The 23,041-nt window shown below is 32.7% G+C and overlaps 1 long non-coding RNA gene and 1 pseudogene across 1 annotated transcript; one reads left to right on the top strand and one right to left on the bottom strand.

The window, feature by feature from the left end:
• Window positions 1-19,950: 19,950 nt before the first annotated feature.
• On the bottom strand, window positions 19,951-20,770 carry LOC137236173 (uncharacterized; annotated as a pseudogene).
• Window positions 20,771-21,045: 275 nt separating this feature from the next.
• Window positions 21,046-22,360, top strand: LOC137236175 (uncharacterized). The gene is made up of 3 exons (XR_010948290.1): window positions 21,046-21,177; window positions 21,711-21,789; window positions 21,856-22,360. It is a non-coding gene; the product is annotated as an uncharacterized lncRNA (long non-coding RNA).
• The last annotated feature ends 681 nt before the right edge of the window (window positions 22,361-23,041 follow it).

Genomic DNA, 23,041 nt, shown 5'->3' on the forward strand with positions numbered 1-23,041 from the left:
AAATTTGAGTAGATAACTCATCAGTTGTTTGCATCAGAGCGATAATTTTTGAGATAGTTATTAAAACTGTTTAAAGGTTGTCAAACGTTGTTTCTCGTTGTATATCCTTTAATTCTAGAGTTAAATTGATAAATAACGTGTACGAATTTGTTTAACGCATTTGTTTTGGTTACTCGACGTCTCCGTTCTCGTGTAGCCTACATATTGCGTTTTTTTTTTAATTTGCTTACCGGGCTAAAGGTTAGCATGTTTAAAATACGTAAGTCGTTTTGTTCATCAAATTTAAGTAGATAACTCATCAGTTGTTTGCATCAGAGCGATAATTTTTGAGATAGTTATTAAAACTGTTTAAAGGTTGTCAAACGTTGTTTCTCGTTGTATATCCTTTAATTCTAGAGTTAAATTGATAAATAACGTGTACGAATTTGTTTAACGCATTTGTTTTGGTTACTCGACGTCTCCGTTCTCGTGTAGCCTACATATTGCGTTTTTTTTTTTTAATAGCTTACCGGGCTAAAGGTTAGCATGCTTAAAGTACGTAAGTCGTTTTGTTCAACAAATTTGAGTAGATAACTCATCAGTTGTTTGCATCAGAGCGATAATTTTTGAGATAGTTATTAAAACTGTTCAAAGGTTGTCAAACGTTGTTTCTCGTTGTATATCCTTTAATTCTAGAGTTAAATTGATAAATAACGTGTACGAATTTGTCTAACGCATTTGTTTTGGTTACTTGACGTCTCCGTTCTCTTGTAGCCTACATATTACGTTTTTTTTTAAATTTGCTTACCGGGCTAAAGGTTAGCATGTTTAAAATACGTAAGTCGTTTTGTTCATCAAATTTAAGTAGATAACTCATCAGTTGTTTGCATCAGAGCGATAATTTTTGAGATAGTTATTAAAACTGTTTAAAGGTTGTCAAACGTTGTTTCTCGTTGTATATCCTTTAATTCTAGAGTTAAATTGATAAATAACGTGTACGAATTTGTTTAACGCATTTGTTTTGGTTACTCGACGTCTCCGTTCTCGTGTAGCCTACATATTGCGTTTTTTTTTTTTAATTTGCTTACCGGGCTAAAGGTTAGCATGTTTAAAATACGTAAGTCGTTTTGTTCATCAAATTTAAGTAGATAACTCATCAGTTGTTTGCATCAGAGCGACAATTTTTTAGATAGTTATTAAAACTGTTTAAAGGTTGTCAAACGTTGTTTCTCGTTGTATATCCTTTAATTCTAGAGTTAAATTGATAAATAACGTGTACGAATTTGTTTAACGCATTTGTTTTGGTTACTCGACGTCTCCGTTCTCGTGTAGCCTACATATTGCGTTTTTTTTTTAATTTGCTTACCGGGCTAAAGGTTAGCATGTTTAAAATACGTAAGTCGTTTTGTTCATCATATTTAAGTAGATAACTCATCAGTTGTTTGCATCAGAGCGATAATTTTTGAGATAGTTATTAAAACTGTTTAGAGGTTGTCAAACGTTGTTTCTCGTTGTATATCCTTTAATTCTAGAGTTAAATTGATAAATAACGTGTACGAATTTGTTTAACGCATTTGTTGTGGTTACTCGACGTCTCCGTTCTCGTGTAGCCTACATATTGCGTTTTTTTTTTTAATTTGCTTACCGGGCTAAAGGTTAGCATGTTTAAAATACGTAAGTCGTTTTGTTCATCAAACTTAAGTAGATAACTCATCAGTTGTTTGCATCAGAGCGATAATTTTTGAGATAGTTATTAAAACTGTTTAAAGGTTGTCAAACGTTGTTTCTCGTTGTATATCCTTTAATTCTAGAGTTAAATTGATAAATAACGTGTACGAATTTGTTTAACGCATTTGTTTTGGTTACTCGACGTCTCCGTTCTCGTGTAGCCTACATATTGCGTTTTTTTTTTTAATTTGCTTACCGGGCTAAAGGTTAGCATGTTTAAAATACGTAAGTCGTTTTGTTCATCATATTTAAGTAAATAACTCATCAGTTGTTTGCATCAGAGCGATAATTTTTGAGATAGTTATTAAAACTGTTTAAAGGTTGTCAAACGTTGTTTCTTGTTGTATATCCTTTAATTCTAGAGTTAAATTGATAAATAACGTGTACGAATTTGTTTAACGCATTTGTTTTGGTTACTCGACGTCTCCGTTCTCGTGTAGCCTACATATTGCGTTTTTTTTTTAATTTGCTTACCGGGCTAAAGGTTAGCATGTTTAAAATATGTAAGTCGTTTTGTTCATCAAATTTAAGTAGATAACTCATCAGTTGTTTGCATCAGAGCGATAATTTTTGAGATAGTTATTAAAACTGTTTAAAGGTTGTCAAACGTTGTTTCTCATTGTATATCCTTTAATTCTAGAGTTAAATTGATAAATAACGTGTACGAATTTGTTTAACGCATTTGTTTTGGTTACTCGACGTCTCTGTTCTCGTGTAGCCTACATATTGCGTTTTTTTTTTAATTTGCTTACCGGGCTAAAGGTTAGCATGCTTAAAATACGTAAGTCGTTTTGTTCAACAAATTTGAGTAGATAACTCATCAGTTGTTTGCATCAGAGCGATAATTTTTGAGATAGTTATTAAAACTGTTTAAAGGTTGCAAACGCTGTTTCTCGTTGTATATCCTTTAATTCTAGAGTTAAATTGATAAATAACGTGTACAAATTTGTTTAACGCATTTGTTTTGGTTACTCGACGTCTCCGTTCTCGTGTAGCCTACATATTGCGTTTTTTTTTTTTAATTTGCTTACCGGGCTAAAGGTTAGCATGTTTAAAATACGTAAGTCGTTTTGTTCATCAAATTTAAGTAGATAACTCATCAGTTGTTTGCATCAGAGCGACAATTTTTGAGATAGTTATTAAAACTGTTTAAAGGTGTCAAACGTTGTTTCTCGTTGTATATCCTTTAATTCTAGAGTTAAATTGATAAATAACGTGTACGAATTTGTTTAACGCATTTGTTTTGGTTACTCGACGTCTCCGTTCTCGTGTAGCCTACATATTGCGTTTTTTTTTTTTAATTTGCTTACCGGGCTAAAGGTTAGCATGTTTAAAATACGTAAGTCGTTTTGTTCATCAAATTTAAGTAGATAACTCATCAGTTGTTTGCATCAGAGCGACAATTTTTGAGATAGTTATTAAAACTGTTTAAAGGTTGTCAAACGTTGTTTCTCGTTGTATATCCTTTAATTCTAGAGTTAAATTGATAAATAACGTGTACGAATTTGTTTAACGTATTTGTTTTGGTTACTCGACGTCTCCGTTCTCTTGTAGCCTACATATTGCGTTTTTTTTTTAATTTGCTTACCGGGCTAAAGGTTAGCATGCTTAAAATACGTAAGTCGTTTTGTTCAACAAATTTGAGTAGATAACTCATCAGTTGTTTGCATCAGAGCTACAATTTTTGAGATAGTTATTAAAACTGTTTAAAGGTTGTCAAACGTTGTTTCTCGTTGTATATCCTTTAATTCTAGAGTTAAATTGATAAATAACGTGTACGAATTTGTTTAACGCATTTGTTTTGGTTACTCGACGTCTCCGTTCTCGTGTAGCCTACATATTGCGTTTTTTTTTTAATTTGCTTACCGGGCTAAAGGTTAGCATGTTTAAAATACGTAAGTCGTTTTATTCAACAAATTTGAGTAGATAACTCATCAGTTGTTTGCATCAGAGCGACAATTTTTGAGATAGTTATTAAAACTGTTTAAAGGTTGTCAAACGTTGTTTCTTGTTGTATATCCTTTAATTCTAGAGTTAAATTGATAAATAACGTGTACGAATTTGTTTAACGCATTTGTTTTGGTTACTCGACGTCTCCGTTCTCGTGTAGCCTACATATTGCGTTTTTTTTTTTTAATTTGCTTACCGGGCTAAAGGTTAGCATGTTTAAAATACGTAAGTCGTTTTGTTCATCAAATTTAAGTAGATAACTCATCAGTTGTTTGCATCAGAGCGACAATTTTTGAGATAGTTATTAAAACTGTTTAAAGGTTGTCAAACGTTGTTTCTCGTTGTATATCCTTTAATTCTAGAGTTAAATTGATAAATAACGTGTACGAATTTGTTTAACGTATTTGTTTTGGTTACTCGACGTCTCCGTTCTCGTGTAGCCTACATATTGCGTTTTTTTTTTAGTTTGCTTACCGGGCTAAAGGTTAGCATGTTTAAAATACGTAAGTCGTTTTGTTCATCATATTTAAGTAGATAACTCATCAGTTGTTTGCATCAGAGCGATAATTTTTGAGATAGTTATTAAAACTGTTTAAAGGTTGTCAAACGTTGTTTCTCGTTGTATATCCTTAAATTCTAGAGTTAAATTGATAAATAACGTGTACGAATTTGTTTAACGCATTTGTTTTGGTTACTCGACGTCTCCGTTCTCGTGTAGCCTACATATTGCGTTTTTTTTTTAATTTGCTTACCGGGCTAAAGGTTAGCATGTTTAAAATACGTAAGTCGTTTTATTCAACAAATTTGAGTAGATAACTCATCAGTTGTTTGCATCAGAGCGACAATTTTTGAGATAGTTATTAAAACTGTTTAAAGGTTGTCAAACGTTGTTTCTCGTTGTATATCCTTTAATTCTAGAGTTAAATTGATAAATAACGTGTACGAATTTGTTTAACGCATTTGTTTTGGTTACACGACGTCTCCGTTCTCGTGTAGCCTACATATTGCGTTTTTTTTTTAATTTGCTTACCGGGCTAAAGGTTAGCATGTTTAAAATACGTAAGTCGTTTTGTTCATCAAACTTAAGTAGATAACTCATCAGTTGTTTGCATCAGAGCGATAATTTTTGAGATAGTTATTAAAACTGTTTAAAGGTTGTCAAACGTTGTTTCTCGTTGTATATCCTTTAATTCTAGAGTTAAATTGATAAATAACGTGTACGAATTTGTTTAACGCATTTGTTTTGGTTACTCGACGTCTCCGTTCTCGTGTAGCCTACATATTGCGTTTTTTTTTTTAATTTGCTTACCGGGCTAAAGGTTAGCATGTTTAAAATACGTAAGTCGTTTTGTTCATCAAATTTAAGTAGATAACTCATCAGTTGTTTGCATCAGAGCGACAATTTTTGAGATAGTTATTAAAACTGTTTAAAGGTTGTCAAACGTTGTTTCTCGTTGTATATCCTTTAACTCTAGAGTTAAATTGATAAATAACGTGTACGAATTTGTTTAACGTATTTGTTTTGGTTACTCGACGTCTCCGTTCTCGTGTAGCCTACATATTGCGTTTTTTTTTTAATTGCTTACCGGGCTAAAGGTTAGCATGCTTAAAATACGTAAGTCGTTTTGTTCAACAAATTTGAGTAGATAACTCATCAGTTGTTTGCATCAGAGCGATAATTTTTGAGATAGTTATTAAAACTGTTTAAAGGTTGTCAAACGTTGTTTCTTGTTGTATATCCTTTAATTCTAGAGTTAAATTGATAAATAACGTGTACGAATTTGTTTAACGCATTTGTTTTGGTTACTCGACGTCTCTGTTCTCGTGTAGCCTACATATTGCGTTTTTTTTTTTTTTATTTGCTTACCGGGCTAAAGGTTAGCATGCTTAAAATACGTAAGTCGTTTTGTTCAACAAATTTGAGTAGATAACTCATCAGTTGTTTGCATCAGAGCGATAATTTTTGAGATAGTTATTAAAACTGTTTAAAGGTTGTCAAACGTTGTTTCTCGTTGTATATCCTTTAATTCTAGAGTTAAATTGATAAATAACGTGTACGAATTTGTTTAACGCATTTGTTTTGGTTACTCGACGTCTCCGTTCTCGTGCAGCCTACATATTGCGTTTTTTTTTTAATTTGCTTACCGGGCTAAAGGTTAGCATGCTTAAAATACGTAAGTCGTTTTGTTCAACAAATTTAAGTAGATAACTCATCAGTTGTTTGCATCAGAGCGACAATTTTTGAGATAGTTATTAAAACTGTTTAAAGGTTGTCAAACGTTGTTTCTCGTTGTATATCCTTTAATTCTAGAGTTAAATTGATAAATAACGTGTACGAATTTGTTTAACGCATTTGTTTTGGTTACTCGACGTCTCCGTTCTCGTGTAGCCTACATATTGCGTTTTTTTTTTAATTTGCTTACCGGGCTAAAGGTTAGCATGTTTAAAATACGTAAGTCGTTTTGTTCAACAAATTTAAGTAGATAACTCATCAGTTGTTTGCATCAGAGCGATAATTTTTGAGATAGTTATTAAAACTGTTTAAAGGTTGTCAAACGTTGTTTCTCGTTGTATATCCTTTAATTCTAGAGTTAAATTGATAAATAACGTGTACGAATTTGTCTAACACATTTGTTTTGGTTACTCGACGTCTCCGTTCTCTTGTAGCCTACATATTGCGTTTTTTTTTAAATTTGCTTACCGGGCTAAAGGTTAGCATGTTTAAAATACGTAAGTCGTTTTGTTAATCAAATTTAAGTAGATAACTCATCAGTTGTTTGCATCAGAGCGATAATTTTTGAGATAGTTATTAAAACTGTTTAGAGGTTGTCAAACGTTGTTTCTCGTTGTATATCCTTTAATTCTAGAGTTAAATTGATAAATAACGTGTACGAATTTGTTTAACGCATTTGTTGTGGTTACTCGACGTCTCCGTTCTCGTGTAGCCTACATATTGCGTTTTTTTTTTAATTTGCTTACCGGGCTAAAGGTTAGCATGTTTAAAATACGTAAGTCGTTTTGTTCATCAAACTTAAGTAGATAACTCATCAGTTGTTTGCATCAGAGCGATAATTTTTGAGATAGTTATTAAAACTGTTTAAAGGTTGTCAAACGTTGTTTCTCATTGTATATCCTTTAATTCTAGAGTTAAATTGATAAATAACGTGTACGAATTTGTTTAACGCATTTGTTTTGGTTACTCGACGTCTCCGTTCTCGTGTAGCCTACATATTGCGTTTTTTTTTTAATTTGCTTACCGGGCTAAAGGTTAGCATGTTTAAAATACGTAAGTCGTTTTGTTCATCAAATTTAAGTAGATAACTCATCAGTTGTTTGCATCAGAGCGGCAATTTTTGAGATAGTTATTAAAACTGTTTAAAGGTTGTCAAACGTTGTTTCTCGTTGTATATCCTTTAACTCTAGAGTTAAATTGATAAATAACGTGTACGAATTTGTTTAACGTATTTGTTTTGGTTACTCGACGTCTCCGTTCTCGTGTAGCCTACATATTGCGTTTTTTTTTTAATTGCTTACCGGGCTAAAGGTTAGCATGCTTAAAATACGTAAGTCGTTTTGTTCAACAAATTTGAGTAGATAACTCATCAGTTGTTTGCATCAGAGCGATAATTTTTGAGATAGTTATTAAAACTGTTTAAAGGTTGTCAAACGCTGTTTCTTGTTGTATATCCTTTAATTCTAGAGTTAAATTGATAAATAACGTGTACGAATTTGTTTAACGCATTTGTTTTGGTTACTCGACGTCTCTGTTCTCGTGTAGCCTACATATTGCGTTTTTTTTTTTTTATTTGCTTACCGGGCTAATGGTTAGCATGCTTAAAATACGTAAGTCGTTTTGTTCAACAAATTTGAGTAGATAACTCATCAGTTGTTTGCATCAGAGCGATAATTTTTGAGATAGTTATTAAAACTGTTTAAAGGTTGTCAAACGTTGTTTCTCATTGTATATCCTTTAATTCTAGAGTTAAATTGATAAATAACGTGTACGAATTTGTTTAACGCATTTGTTTTGGTTACTCGACGTCTCTGTTCTCGTGTAGCCTACATATTGCGTTTTTTTTTTTAATTTGCTTACCGGGCTAAAGGTTAGCATGCTTAAAATACGTAAGTCGTTTTGTTCAACAAATTTGAGTAGATAACTCATCAGTTGTTTGCATCAGAGCTACAATTTTTGAGATAGTTATTAAAACTGTTTAAAGGTTGTCAAACGTTGTTTCTCGTTGTATATCCTTTAATTCTAGAGTTAAATTGATAAATAACGTGTACGAATTTGTTTAACGCATTTGTTTTGGTTACTCGACGTCTCCGTTCTCGTGTAGCCTACATATTGCGTTTTTTTTTTAATTTGCTTACCGGGCTAAAGGTTAGCATGTTTAAAATACGTAAGTCGTTTTGTTCATCATATTTAAGTAGATAACTCATCAGTTGTTTGCATCAGAGCGATAATTTTTGAGATAGTTATTAAAACTGTTTAAAGGTTGTCAAACGTTGTTTCTTGTTGTATATCCTTTAATTCTAGAGTTAAATTGATAAATAACGTGTACGAATTTGTTTAACGCATTTGTTTTGGTTACTCGACGTCTCCGTTCTCGTGTAGCCTACATATTGCGTTTTTTTTTTAATTTGCTTACCGGGCTAAAGGTTAGCATGTTTAAAATATGTAAGTCGTTTTGTTCATCAAATTTAAGTAGATAACTCATCAGTTGTTTGCATCAGAGCGATAATTTTTGAGATAGTTATTAAAACTGTTTAAAGGTTGTCAAACGTTGTTTCTCATTGTATATCCTTTAATTCTAGAGTTAAATTGATAAATAACGTGTACGAATTTGTTTAACGCATTTGTTTTGGTTACTCGACGTCTCTGTTCTCGTGTAGCCTACATATTGCGTTTTTTTTTTTAATTTGCTTACCGGGCTAAAGGTTAGCATGCTTAAAATACGTAAGTCGTTTTGTTCAACAAATTTGAGTAGATAACTCATCAGTTGTTTGCATCAGAGCGATAATTTTTGAGATAGTTATTAAAACTGTTTAAAGGTTGCAAACGCTGTTTCTCGTTGTATATCCTTTAATTCTAGAGTTAAATTGATAAATAACGTGTACAAATTTGTTTAACGCATTTGTTTTGGTTACTCGACGTCTCCGTTCTCGTGTAGCCTACATATTGCGTTTTTTTTTTTTAATTTGCTTACCGGGCTAAAGGTTAGCATGTTTAAAATACGTAAGTCGTTTTGTTCATCAAATTTAAGTAGATAACTCATCAGTTGTTTGCATCAGAGCGACAATTTTTGAGATAGTTATTAAAACTGTTTAAAGGTGTCAAACGTTGTTTCTCGTTGTATATCCTTTAATTCTAGAGTTAAATTGATAAATAACGTGTACGAATTTGTTTAACGCATTTGTTTTGGTTACTCGACGTCTCCGTTCTCGTGTAGCCTACATATTGCGTTTTTTTTTTTTAATTTGCTTACCGGGCTAAAGGTTAGCATGTTTAAAATACGTAAGTCGTTTTGTTCATCAAATTTAAGTAGATAACTCATCAGTTGTTTGCATCAGAGCGACAATTTTTGAGATAGTTATTAAAACTGTTTAAAGGTTGTCAAACGTTGTTTCTCGTTGTATATCCTTTAATTCTAGAGTTAAATTGATAAATAACGTGTACGAATTTGTTTAACGTATTTGTTTTGGTTACTCGACGTCTCCGTTCTCTTGTAGCCTACATATTGCGTTTTTTTTTTAATTTGCTTACCGGGCTAAAGGTTAGCATGCTTAAAATACGTAAGTCGTTTTGTTCAACAAATTTGAGTAGATAACTCATCAGTTGTATGCATCAGAGCTACAATTTTTGAGATAGTTATTAAAACTGTTTAAAGGTTGTCAAACGTTGTTTCTCGTTGTATATCCTTTAATTCTAGAGTTAAATTGATAAATAACGTGTACGAATTTGTTTAACGCATTTGTTTTGGTTACTCGACGTCTCCGTTCTCGTGTAGCCTACATATTGCGTTTCTTTTTTTTAATTTGCTTACCGGGCTAAAGGTTAGCATGTTTAAAATACGTAAGTCGTTTTGTTCATCAAATTTAAGTAGATAACTCATCAGTTGTTTGCATCAGAGCGACAATTTTTGAGATAGTTATTAAAACTGTTTAAAGGTTGTCAAACGTTGTTTCTCGTTGTATATCCTTTAATTCTAGAGTTAAATTGATAAATAACGTGTACGAATTTGTTTAACGTATTTGTTTTGGTTACTCGACGTCTCCGTTCTCGTGTAGCCTACATATTGCGTTTTTTTTTTAATTGCTTACCGGGCTAAAGGTTAGCATGCTTAAAATACGTAAGTCGTTTTGTTCAACAAATTTGAGTAGATAACTCATCAGTTGTTTGCATCAGAGCGATAATTTTTGAGATAGTTATTAAAACTGTTCAAAGGTTGTCAAACGTTGTTTCTCGTTGTATATCCTTTAATTCTAGAGTTAAATTGATAAATAACGTGTACGAATTTGTCTAACGCATTTGTTTTGGTTACTCGACGTCTCCGTTCTCTTGTAGCCTACATATTGCGTTTTTTTTTAAAGTTGCTTACCGGGCTAAAGGTTAGCATGTTTAAAATACGTAAGTCGTTTTGTTCATCAAATTTAAGTAGATAACTCATCAGTTGTTTGCATCAGAGCGATAATTTTTGAGATAGTTATTAAAACTGTTTAAAGGTTGTCAAACGTTGTTTCTCGTTGTATATCCTTTAATTCTAGAGTTAAATTGATAAATAACGTGTACGAATTTGTTTAACGCATTTGTTTTGGTTACTCGACGTCTCCGTTCTCGTGTAGCCTACATATTGCGTTTTTTTTTTTAATTTGCTTACCGGGCTAAAGGTTAGCATGTTTAAAATACGTAAGTCGTTTTGTTTATCAAATTTAAGTAGATAACTCATCAGTTGTTTGCATCAGAGCGACAATTTTTTAGATAGTTATTAAAACTGTTTAAAGGTTGTCAAACGTTGTTTCTCGTTGTATATCCTTTAATTCTAGAGTTAAATTGATAAATAACGTGTACGAATTTGTTTAACGCATTTGTTTTGGTTACTCGACGTCTCCGTTCTCGTGTAGCCTACATATTGCGTTTTTTTTTTAATTTGCTTACCGGGCTAAAGGTTAGCATGTTTAAAATACGTAAGTCGTTTTGTTCATCATATTTAAGTAGATAACTCATCAGTTGTTTGCATCAGAGCGATAATTTTTGAGATAGTTATTAAAACTGTTTAAAGGTTGTCAAACGTTGTTTCTCGTTGTATATCCTTTAATTCTAGAGATAATTGATAAATAACGTGTACGAATTTGTTTAACGCATTTGTTTTGGTTACTCGACGTCTCCGTTCTCGTGTAGCCTACATATTGCGTTTTTTTTTTAATTTGCTTACCGGGCTAAAGGTTAGCATGTTTAAAATACGTAAGTCGTTTTGTTCATCAAATTTAAGTAGATAACTCATCAGTTGTTTGCATCAGAGCGACAATTTTTGAGATAGTTATTAAAACTGTTTAAAGGTCGTCAAACGTTGTTTCTCGTTGTATATCCTTTAATTCTAGAGTTAAATTGATAAATAACGTGTACGAATTTGTTTAACGTATTTGTTTTGGTTACTCGACGTCTCCGTTCTCGAGTAGCCTACATATTGCGTTTTTTTTTTAATTTGCTTACCGGGCTAAAGGTTAGCATGCTTAAAATACGTAAGTCGTTTTGTTCAACAAATTTGAGTAGATAACTCATCAGTTGTTTGCATCAGAGCGATAATTTTTGAGATAGTTATTAAAACTGTTTAAAGGTTGTCAAACGTTGTTTCTCATTGTATATCCTTTAATTCTAGAGTTAAATTGATAAATAACGTGTACGAATTTGTTTAACGCATTTGTTTTGGTTACTCGACGTCTCTGTTCTCGTGTAGCCTACATATTGCGTTTTTTTTTTAATTTGCTTACCGGGCTAAAGGTTAGCATGCTTAAAATACGTAAGTCGTTTTGTTCAACAAATTTGAGTAGATAACTCATCAGTTGTTTGCATCAGAGCGATAATTTTTGAGATAGTTATTAAAACTGTTTAAAGGTTGCAAACGCTGTTTCTCGTTGTATATCCTTTAATTCTAGAGTTAAGTTGATAAATAACGTGTACAAATTTGTTTAACGCATTTGTTTTGGTTACTCGACGTCTCCGTTCTCGTGTAGCCTACATATTGCGTTTTTTTTTTTTAATTTGCTTACCGGGCTAAAGGTTAGCATGTTTAAAATACGTAAGTCGTTTTGTTCATCAAATTTAAGTAGATAACTCATCAGTTGTTTGCATCAGAGCGACAATTTTTGAGATAGTTATTAAAACTGTTTAAAGGTTGTCAAACGTTGTTTCTCGTTGTATATCCTTTAATTCTAGAGTTAAATTGATAAATAACGTGTACGAATTTGTTTAACGCATTTGTTTTGGTTACTCGACGTCTCCGTTCTCGTGTAGCCTACATATTGCGTTTTTTTTTTTAATTTGCTTACCGGGCTAAAGGTTAGCATGTTTAAAATACGTAAGTCGTTTTGTTCATCAAATTTAAGTAGATAACTCATCAGTTGTTTGCATCAGAGCGACAATTTTTGAGATAGTTATTAAAACTGTTTAAAGGTTGTCAAACGTTGTTTCTCGTTGTATATCCTTTAATTCTAGAGTTAAATTGATAAATAACGTGTACGAATTTGTTTAACGTATTTGTTTTGGTTACTCGACGTCTCCGTTCTCTTGTAGCCTACATATTGCGTTTTTTTTTAATTTGCTTACCGGGCTAAAGGTTAGCATGCTTAAAATACGTAAGTCGTTTTGTTCAACAAATTTGAGTAGATAACTCATCAGTTGTTTGCATCAGAGCTACAATTTTTGAGATAGTTATTAAAACTGTTTAAAGGTTGTCAAACGTTGTTTCTCGTTGTATATCCTTTAATTCTAGAGTTAAATTGATAAATAACGTGTACGAATTTGTTTAACGCATTTGTTTTGGTTACTCGACGTCTCCGTTCTCGTGTAGCCTACATATTGCGTTTTTTTTTTTTAATTTGCTTACCGGGCTAAAGGTTAGCATGTTTAAAATACGTAAGTCGTTTTGTTCATCAAATTTAAGTAGATAACTCATCAGTTGTTTGCATCAGAGCGACAATTTTTGAGATAGTTATTAAAACTGTTTAAAGGTTGTTAAACGTTGTTTCTCGTTGTATATCCTTTAATTCTAGAGTTAAATTGATAAATAACGTGTACGAATTTGTTTAACGTATTTGTTTTGGTTACTCGACGTCTCCGTTCTCGTGTAGCCTACATATTGCGTTTTTTTTTTAGTTTGCTTACCGGGCTAAAGGTTAGCATGTTTAAAATACGTAAGTCGTTTTGTTCATCATATTTAAGTAGATAACTCATCAGTTGTTTGCATCAGAGCGATAATTTTTGAGATAGTTATTAAAACTGTTTAAAGGTTGTCAAACGTTGTTTCTCGTTGTATATCCTTAAATTCTAGAGTTAAATTGATAAATAACGTGTATGAATTTGTTTAACGCATTTGTTTTGGTTACTCGACGTCTCCGTTCTCGTGTAGCCTACATATTGCGTTTTTTTTTTTAATTTGCTTACCGGGCTAAAGGTTAGCATGTTTAAAATACGTAAGTCGTTTTATTCAACAAATTTGAGTAGATAACTCATCAGTTGTTTGCATCAGAGCGACAATTTTTGAGATAGTTATTAAAACTGTTTAAAGGTTGTCAAACGTTGTTTCTCGTTGTATATCCTTTAATTCTAGAGTTAAATTGATAAATAACGTGTACGAATTTGTTTAACGCATTTGTTTTGGTTACACGACGTCTCCGTTCTCGTGTAGCCTACATATTGCGTTTTTTTTTTAATTTGCTTACCGGGCTAAAGGCTAGCATGTTTAAAATACGTAAGTCGTTTTGTTCATCAAACTTAAGTAGATAACTCATCAGTTGTTTGCATCAGAGCGATAATTTTTGAGATAGTTATTAAAACTGTTTAAAGGTTGTCAAACGTTGTTTCTCGTTGTATATCCTTTAATTCTAGAGTTAAATTGATAAATAACGTGTACGAATTTGTTTAACGCATTTGTTTTGGTTACTCGACGTCTCCGTTCTCGTGTAGCCTACATATTGCGTTTTTTTTTTAATTTGCTTACCGGGCTAAAGGTTAGCATGTTTAAAATACGTAAGTCGTTTTGTTCATCAAATTTAAGTAGATAACTCATCAGTTGTTTGCATCAGAGCGACAATTTTTGAGATAGTTATTAAAACTGTTTAAAGGTTGTCAAACGTTGTTTCTCGTTGTATATCCTTTAACTCTAGAGTTAAATTGATAAATAACGTGTACGAATTTGTTTAACGTATTTGTTTTGGTTACTCGACGTCTCCGTTCTCGTGTAGCCTACATATTGCGTTTTTTTTTTAATTGCTTACCGGGCTAAAGGTTAGCATGCTTAAAATACGTAAGTCGTTTTGTTCAACAAATTTGAGTAGATAACTCATCAGTTGTTTGCATCAGAGCGATAATTTTTGAGATAGTTATTAAAACTGTTTAAAGGTTGTCAAACGTTGTTTCTTGTTGTATATCCTTTAATTCTAGAGTTAAATTGATAAATAACGTGTACGAATTTGTTTAACGCATTTGTTTTGGTTACTCGACGTCTCTGTTCTCGTGTAGCCTACATATTGCGTTTTTTTTTTTTTATTTGCTTACCGGGCTAAAGGTTAGCATGCTTAAAATACGTAAGTCGTTTTGTTCAACAAATTTGAGTAGATAACTCATCAGTTGTTTGCATCAGAGCGATAATTTTTGAGATAGTTATTAAAACTGTTTAAAGGTTGTCAAACGTTGTTTCTCGTTGTATATCCTTTAATTCTAGAGTTAAATTGATAAATAACGTGTACGAATTTGTTTAACGCATTTGTTTTGGTTACTCGACGTCTCCGTTCTCGTGTAGCCTACATATTGCGTTTTTTTTTTAATTTGCTTACCGGGCTAAAGGTTAGCATGCTTAAAATACGTAAGTCGTTTTGTTCAACAAATTTAAGTAGATAACTCATCAGTTGTTTGCATCAGAGCGACAATTTTTGAGATAGTTATTAAAACTGTTTAAAGGTTGTCAAACGTTGTTTCTCGTTGTATATCCTTTAATTCTAGAGTTAAATTGATAAATAACGTTTCCGAATTTGTTTAACGCATTTGTTTTGGTTACTCGACGTCTCCGTTCTCGTGTAGCCTACATATTGCGTTTTTTTTTTAATTTACTTACCGGGCTAAAGGTTAGCATGTTTAAAATACGTAAGTCGTTTTGTTCAACAAATTTAAGTAGATAACTCATCAGTTGTTTGCATCAGAGCGATAATTTTTGAGATAGTTATTAAAACTGTTTAAAGGTTGTCAAACGTTGTTTCTCGTTGTATATCCTTTAATTCTAGAGTTAAATTGATAAATAACGTGTACGAATTTGTCTAACACATTTGTTTTGGTTACTCGACGTCTCCGTTCTCTTGTAGCCTACATATTGCGTTTTTTTTTAAATTTGCTTACCGGGCTAAAGGTTAGCATGTTTAAAATACGTAAGTCGTTTTGTTAATCAAATTTAAGTAGATAACTCATCAGTTGTTTGCATCAGAGCGATAATTTTTGAGATAGTTATTAAAACTGTTTAGAGGTTGTCAAACGTTGTTTCTCGTTGTATATCCTTTAATTCTAGAGTTAAATTGATAAATAACGTGTACGAATTTGTTTAACGCATTTGTTGTGGTTACTAGACGTCTCCGTTCTCGTGTAGCCTACATATTGCGTTTTTTTTTTAATTTGCTTACCGGGCTAAAGGTTAGCATGTTTAAAATATGTAAGTCGTTTTGTTCATCAAATTTAAGTAGATAACTCATCAGTTGTTTGCATCAGAGCGACAATTTTTGAGATAGTTATTAAAACTGTTTAAAGGTTGTCAAACGTTGTTTCTCGTTGTATATCCTTTAATTCTAGAGTTAAATTGATAAATAACGTGTACGAATTTGTTTACCGCATTTGTTTTGGTTACTCGACGTCTCCGTTCTCCTGTAGCCTACATATTGCGTTTTTTTTTCAATTTGCTTACCGGGCTAAAGGTTAGCATGTTTAAAATACGTAAGTCGTTTTGGTCATCATATTTAAGTAGATAACTCATCAGTTGTTTGCATCAGAGCGATAATTTTTGAGATAGTTATTAAAACTGTTTAAAGGTTGTCAAACGTTGTTTCTCGTTGTATATCCTTTAATTCTAGAGTTAAATTGATAAATAACGTGTACGAATTTGTTTAACGCATTTGTTTTGGTTACTCGACGTCTCCGTTCTCGTGTAGCCTACATATTGCGTTTTTTTTTTAATTTGCTTACCGGGCTAAAGGTTAGCATGTTTAAAATACGTAAGTCGTTTTGTTCATCAAATTTAAGTAGATAACTCATCAGTTGTTTGCATCAGAGCGACAATTTTTGAGATAGTTATTAAAACTGTTTAAAGGTTGTCAAACGTTGTTTCTCGTTGTATATCCTTTAATTCTAGAGCTAAATTGATAAATAACGTGTACGAATTTGTTTAACGTATTTGTTTTACTTACTCGACGTCTCCGTTCTCGTGTAGCCTACATATTGCGTTTTTTTTTTAATTTGCTTACCGGGCTAAAGGTTAGCATGTTTAAAATACGTAAGTCGTTTTGTTCATCAAATTTAAGTAGATAACTCATCAGTTGTTTGCATCAGAGCGACAATTTTTGAGATTGTTATTAAAACTGTTTAAAGGTTGTCAAACGTTGTTTCTCGTTGTATATCCTTTAATTCTAGAGTTAAATTGATAAATAACGTATACGAATTTGTCTAACGCATTTGTTTTGGTTACTCGACGTCTCCGTTCTCGTGTAGCCTACATATTGCGTTTTTTTTTTAATTTGCTTACCGGGCTAAAGGTTAGCATGTTTAAAATACGTAAGTCGTTTTGTTCATCAAATTTAAGTAGATAACTCATCAGTTGTTTGCATCAGAGCGACAATTTTTGAGATAGTTATTAAAACTGTTTAAAGGTTGTCAAACGTTGTTTCTCGTTGTATATCCTTTAATTCTAGAGTTAAATTGATAAATAACGTGTACGAATTTGTTTAACGTATTTGTTTTGGTTACTCGACTTCTCCGTTCTCGTGTAGCCTACATATTGCGTTTTTTTTTTAATTTGCTTACCGGGCTAAAGGTTAGCATGTTTAAAATACGTAAGTCGTTTTGTTCATCAAATTTAAGTAGATAACTCATCAGTTGTTTGCATCAGAGCGACAATTTTTGAGATAGTTATTAAAACTGTTTAAAGGTTGTCAAACGTTGTTTCTCGTTGTATATCCTTTAATTCTAGAGTTAAATTGATAAATAACGTGTACGAATTTGTTTAACGCATTTGTTTTGGTTACTCGACGTCTCTGTTCTCGTGTAGCCTACATATTGCGTTTTTTTTTTAATTTGCTTACCGGGCTAAAGGTTAGCATGCTTAAAATACGTAAGTCGTTTTGTTCAACAAATTTTAGTAGATAACTCATCAGTTGTTTGCATCAGAGCGATAATTTTTGAGATAGTTATTAAAACTGTTTAAAGGTTGTCAAACGTTGTTTCTCGTTGTATATCCTTTAATTCTAGAGTTAAATTGATAAATAACGTGTACAAATTTGTTTAACGCATTTGTTTTGGTTACTCGACGTCTCCGTTCTCGTGTAGCCTACATATTGCGTTTTTTTTTTTAATTTGCTTACCGGTCTAAAGGTTAGCATGTTTAAAATACGTAAGTCGTTTTGTTCATCAAATTTAAGTAGATAACTCATCAGTTGTTTGCATCAGAGCGATAATTTTTGAGATAGTTATTAAAACTGTTTAAAGGTTGTCAAACGTTGTTTCTCGTTGTATATCCTTTAATTCTAGAGTTAAATTGATAAATAACGTGTACGAATTTGTTTAACGCATTTGTTTTGGTTACTCGACGTCTCCGTTCTCGTGTAGCCTACATATTGCGTTTTTTTTTTTAATTTGCTTACCGGGCTAAAGGTTAGCATGTTTAAAATACGTAAGTCGTTTTGTTCATCATATTTAAGTAGATAACTCATCAGTTGTTTGCATCAGAGCGATAATTTTTGAGATAGTTATTAAAACTGTTTAAAGGTTGTCAAACGTTGTTTCTCGTTGTATATCCTTTAATTCTAGAGTTAAATTGATAAATAACGTGTACGAATTTGTTTAACGCATTTGTTTTGGTTACTCGACGTCTCCGTTCTCGTGTAGCCTACATATTGGGTTTTTTTTTTAATTTGCTTACCGGGCTAAAGGTTAGCATGTTTAAAATACGTAAGTCGTTTTGTTCAACAAATTTGAGTAGATAACTCATCAGTTGTTTGCATCAGAGCGACAATTTTTGAGATAGTTATTAAAACTGTTTAAAGGTTGTCAAACGTTGTTTCTCGTTGTATATCCTTTAATTCTAGAGTTAAATTGATAAATAACGTGTACGAATTTGTTTAACGCATTTGTTTTGGTTACACGACGTCTCCGTTCTCGTGTAGCCTACATATTGCGTTTTTTTTTTAATTTGCTTACCGGGCTAAAGGTTAGCATGTTTAAAATACGTAAGTCGTTTTGTTCATCAAATTTAAGTAGATAACTCATCAGTTGTTTGCATCAGAGCGATAATTTTTGAGATAGTTATTAAAACTGTTTAAAGGTTGTCAAACGTTGTTTCTCGTTGTATATCCTTTAATTCTAGAGTTAAATTGATAAATAACGTGTACGAATTTGTTTAACGCATTTGTTTTGGTTACTCGACGTCTCCGTTCTCGTGTAGCCTACATATTGCGTTTTTTTTTTTAATTTGCTTACCGGGCTAAAGGTTAGCATGTTTAAAATACGTAAGTCGTTTTGTTCATCAAATTTAAGTAGATAACTCATCAGTTGTTTGCATCAGAGCGACAATTATTGAGATAGTTATAAAAACTGTTTAAAGGTTGTCAAACGTTGTTTCTCGTTGTATATCCTTTAATCCTAGAGTTAAATTCATAAATAACGTGTACGAATTTGTTTAACGCATTTGTTTTGGTTAATCGATGTCTCCGTTCTCGTGTAGCCTACATATTGCGTTTTTTTTTTAATTTGCTTACCCGGCTAAAGGTTAGCATGCTTAAAATACGTAAGTCGTTTTGTTCAACAAATTTAAGTAGATAACTCATCAGTTGTTTGCATCAGAGCGACAATTTTTGAGATAGTTATTAAAACTGTTTAAAGGTTGTCAAACGTTGTTTCTCGTTGTATATCCTTTAATTCTAGAGTTAAATTGATAAATAACGTGTACGAATTTGTTTAACGCATTTGTTTTGGTTACTAGACGTCTCCGTTCTCGTGTAGCCTACATATTGCGTTTTTTTTTTAACTTGCTTACCGGGCTAAAGGTTAGCATGCTTAAAATACGTAAGTCGTTTTGTTCATCATATTTAAGTAGATAACTCATCAGTTGTTTGCATCAGAGCGATAATTTTTGAGATAGTTATTAAAACTGTTTAAAGGTTGTCAAACGTTGTTTCTCGTTGTATATCCTTTAATTCTAGAGTTAAATTGATAAATAACGTGTACGAATTTGTTTAACGCATTTGTTTTGGTTACTCGACGTCTCCGTTCTCGTGTAGCCCACATATTGCGTTTTTTTTTTAATTTGCTTACCGGGCTAAAGGTTAGCATGCTTAAAATACGTAAGTCGTTTTGTTCAACTAATTTAAGTAGATAACTCATCAGTTGTTTGCATCAGAGCGATAATTTTTGAGATAGTTATTAAAACTGTTTAAAGGTTGTCAGACGTTGTTTCTCGTTGTATATCCTTTAATTCTAGAGTTAAATTGATAAATAACGTGTACGAATTTGTTTAACGCATTTGTTTTGGTTACTTGACGTCTCCGTTCTCGTGTAGCCTACATATTGCGTTTTTTTTTTAATTTGCTTACCGGGCTAAAGGTTAGCATGTTTAAAATACGTAAGTCGTTTTGTTCAACAAATTTAAGTAGATAACTCATCAGTTGTTTGCATCAGAGCGATAATTTTTGAGATAGTTATTAAAACTGTTTAAAGGTTGTCAAACGTTGTTTCTCGTTGTATTGTCAGGGGTGGGTGTTCCCCGCGTTGGGCTGACAGGTCGGTTTCTTCCCCGCAAAAATTAGGTGGACCGCTCTTGGGTGTGCCCATGAAGTATCAGATATGCCTGGATGCTGCCGATCAAACCCACGTATACAGATTAGGAGCTTTCTCAAAGGGAATATTCCCATGGAGTGCAAAAGATTCTCATTTAAAGTATCATAATCAATTGATAAGACCTGTAGTGATCTACACTTTTGCCATAAGGAAGTTTCGATGGTAAATATAGGGTAATACTAGGGTCAAATTTTATTGAAGCCAATGTCAGTTGCTGCAATGTTTCTGGTTTGTTTAGAGCTTTGAAAACATCTAAGCCATAATAGGTTAAAGCTTCGATTGCACCCAAATCTAAGATCAGGCATGGAAACTTTTTGCGATCTAAAAAACATCTTCCATGGCTCCACAAAACATTGTTCAATATCGATAAGATTATCTTCGCTTATATCGCCTGGTGGGACTAAGCTGACACTGTTAGTGTAAAAATGGAGCCCCTGCAAATTATCACAACGTGCAATCCTATAGAGATTACGTTTTATTTGTTTTGATATAAAAAAAAACATTAAGAAAATCAAAAATTAGTGTAACTTCACTTGCCAGATTACAAAACGTTTGACAAAAAAAATGTGCACTGTCGATCATTGTTTATATGCAATTTAAACTTGAAATTGTTGAAAAATCTCTTTTGGAAAGCACCCCACGCCAATGACGACATGTCTGCGATGCATTTAATCGATCCCGTGGCTCGAGATATTCATGAATATTACCCAAGATGAGAGTGGGCAGCTGTTCCTTGCTTAAATCGTGGTATTGTGTTTTTTTTACTTGGTTTGTTTTGATTGTGTGCTCAAATGTCAAAATGATGGCGGACAACAAAACAAACAGAACTTAACGAAAGATAGAGCTTTTGATAGAGTTGCCGGACGTAGCATAAAGAATGGTTAGAGACAGATTGCAGCAACAAAAAAATTGCTGCACTGGAATCGCCAACGATTAGCGGATAAGGAATAGAGTGATTAACGTTAGGCGAGTAGGGCGAAGAAAGAAGATATAAAAGGGGGTGAAACAGGTTAAAACTAGGACAGTTTGAAGTGTTAAAGTTCTGGCATACGACTGCCTCCGCGCCACTGTGCTATAAATTTTTTTTTTATTGTGAAACCTGTGTTGTGCGTTGTTTTTAAATAACTAATTTAAAAAAATAAATTTTTGTGGTTCCGGAGAACAAGGAGGTTCCGGCAAGGAGACGAGGATCGGAGTTCCAGGGCAGCGGATTAAAGGTGAGCCGAGTTAGGTAGCTTAGAGAAGTAGGAGTATGTGCGTATATATGTGGATACATATATGAGTACATATAGGTGAATGTAGGGGTAATAGTTATTTTATAATAATTTCTTTTGCTTAGATGGCGGTAATTGGTAAATTTTTGTGTGCATAAATTTTGTTTATAGTTTTGTCGCGGTTTTAAGCGAAATTTTTGCGTAAAAAGTTAAAATAATTTTTATCCAAGAAAAGTTGTATGCCTGTAGCCTGTAGAGTCAAATCGTCCTGCGTGTGATAGATTTTTTCTTATTTGAATCTTTAATCTCCTGAAAATTTATTGTAATTATTAGTAATTTATTTATTAGCTAAATTAAAAGCTCTGGTGGATTAGTTAAATTAAATAAACAGGTATACTGTAGATAGGACGTTGGGAATAATTGGGTTAAAATTTTGATATGCGCACATATCGGTACGTACATATATACGCACGTAGGAAGTTAGTTACTGTAATTTACGAAATCCTGAAATTTTAACTAAATCCTGTGTGTCATAGGAAAGAGGATTAGTGGCGATTTAGGAAAAGTGACTGGAGTGAGAATTGTGGTGGCGTAAAACGAACAGTGCGGCGACGTGTAAGTCCCAAAATAAATATTTTTTTGAAGTAATCGGTTTTGTGATAAAATCTTATTGTGTTGTAGTGTGCCCGGAAATTTTGGCGTGGAGGGATTAGGCACAACTCGCCGTAAGTCTTTAGTTCCAAATTATCGTTTTTATGTATATACGTATGTCCAGTTATCTAATTTTGATGCACCCGATGAGAACAACAACAAAATAGGGAGACTGGGGAAGACGTCCCGTTTATATACATATGCGTGGTTACATACACATTTTTGTTTAATGCGCTAAGGTAGGAGAATACCGTTAATGGTGGGCTTCGTGATTATGCCAGAAAACCAAAGCGATCTTTGGTTTTAACAATCTTTCGGAGCACCTATTTTGTTATGTGGTGTACACTCGACACAGAGATCAAAATTTGAATTTTTCTACATATACCATTTTGCTGTAGTAGCCAATCACCAAAATCGAAAACTAATAATTTCGTGCATATCCAGTTTCCCGTAAGACTCCAATACAAGGCACAAAGGCCAGTAAGAAGCAGCACAAAATCACCCAAGAAGTGGTTTCGGATTTTACATATATTTACTCCTTATATGCATATATAATTTTTGTAGTTTTAGTTTTTTTTGTGTTTTTTTTTAGGTTTTTTTTTGTTGCGTACACGCATGCACACACGCATATATCAAAAAAAAAAAATTATTAAATTTTTCTGAGTTTTCGTGATATACATATTTTTGGTACAATCAGGATTTTTTTTTTGTACATTTTGTACACACCCTATTGAGGGTATGGTAACGAACCAAAAGCTTTTTATGTTTGTTTTATAGTGTGCGGGTTGTTGGACTTGCCAATTAAAGTGTAGCTATCTGCGTGCGTGTTTGCAAGCGAGCAAAGCAGTCACATTAGAGTGACCAAATTTCTTGTTTTTTGTTAAGCTGAAATTAATTGTTAAGTTATTGTGATCAGGTTAGGTGTATTGTATCGTTGTCCTATATATGGTAAGCGATTCTGCCCATAAGTAACATTAATATCGAACACTTTTTTTGAGAAATTCTTAAAATCTCATACATATCAACATACATAGGTAGGGGTAAAACCAACTAAGAGAGCTCGATTAGGTAGGGTCCATTACCCTTAACTGAGTAAAATTTTAAAATTAAATTTTTTTTTGTTCTCGTTTTCTTATTGCATTGAATGATCGGCAGGACGTTTCATCATAGTGAAACATTTTTTGTTTAGCCTAAATAATAAGACTAGTTTTTTTTC

This window comes from Eurosta solidaginis, unplaced genomic scaffold (genome assembly GCF_040869045.1).
Source record: "Eurosta solidaginis isolate ZX-2024a unplaced genomic scaffold, ASM4086904v1 ctg00001419.1, whole genome shotgun sequence".
Taxonomy (NCBI): Eukaryota; Metazoa; Arthropoda; class Insecta; order Diptera; family Tephritidae; genus Eurosta; species Eurosta solidaginis.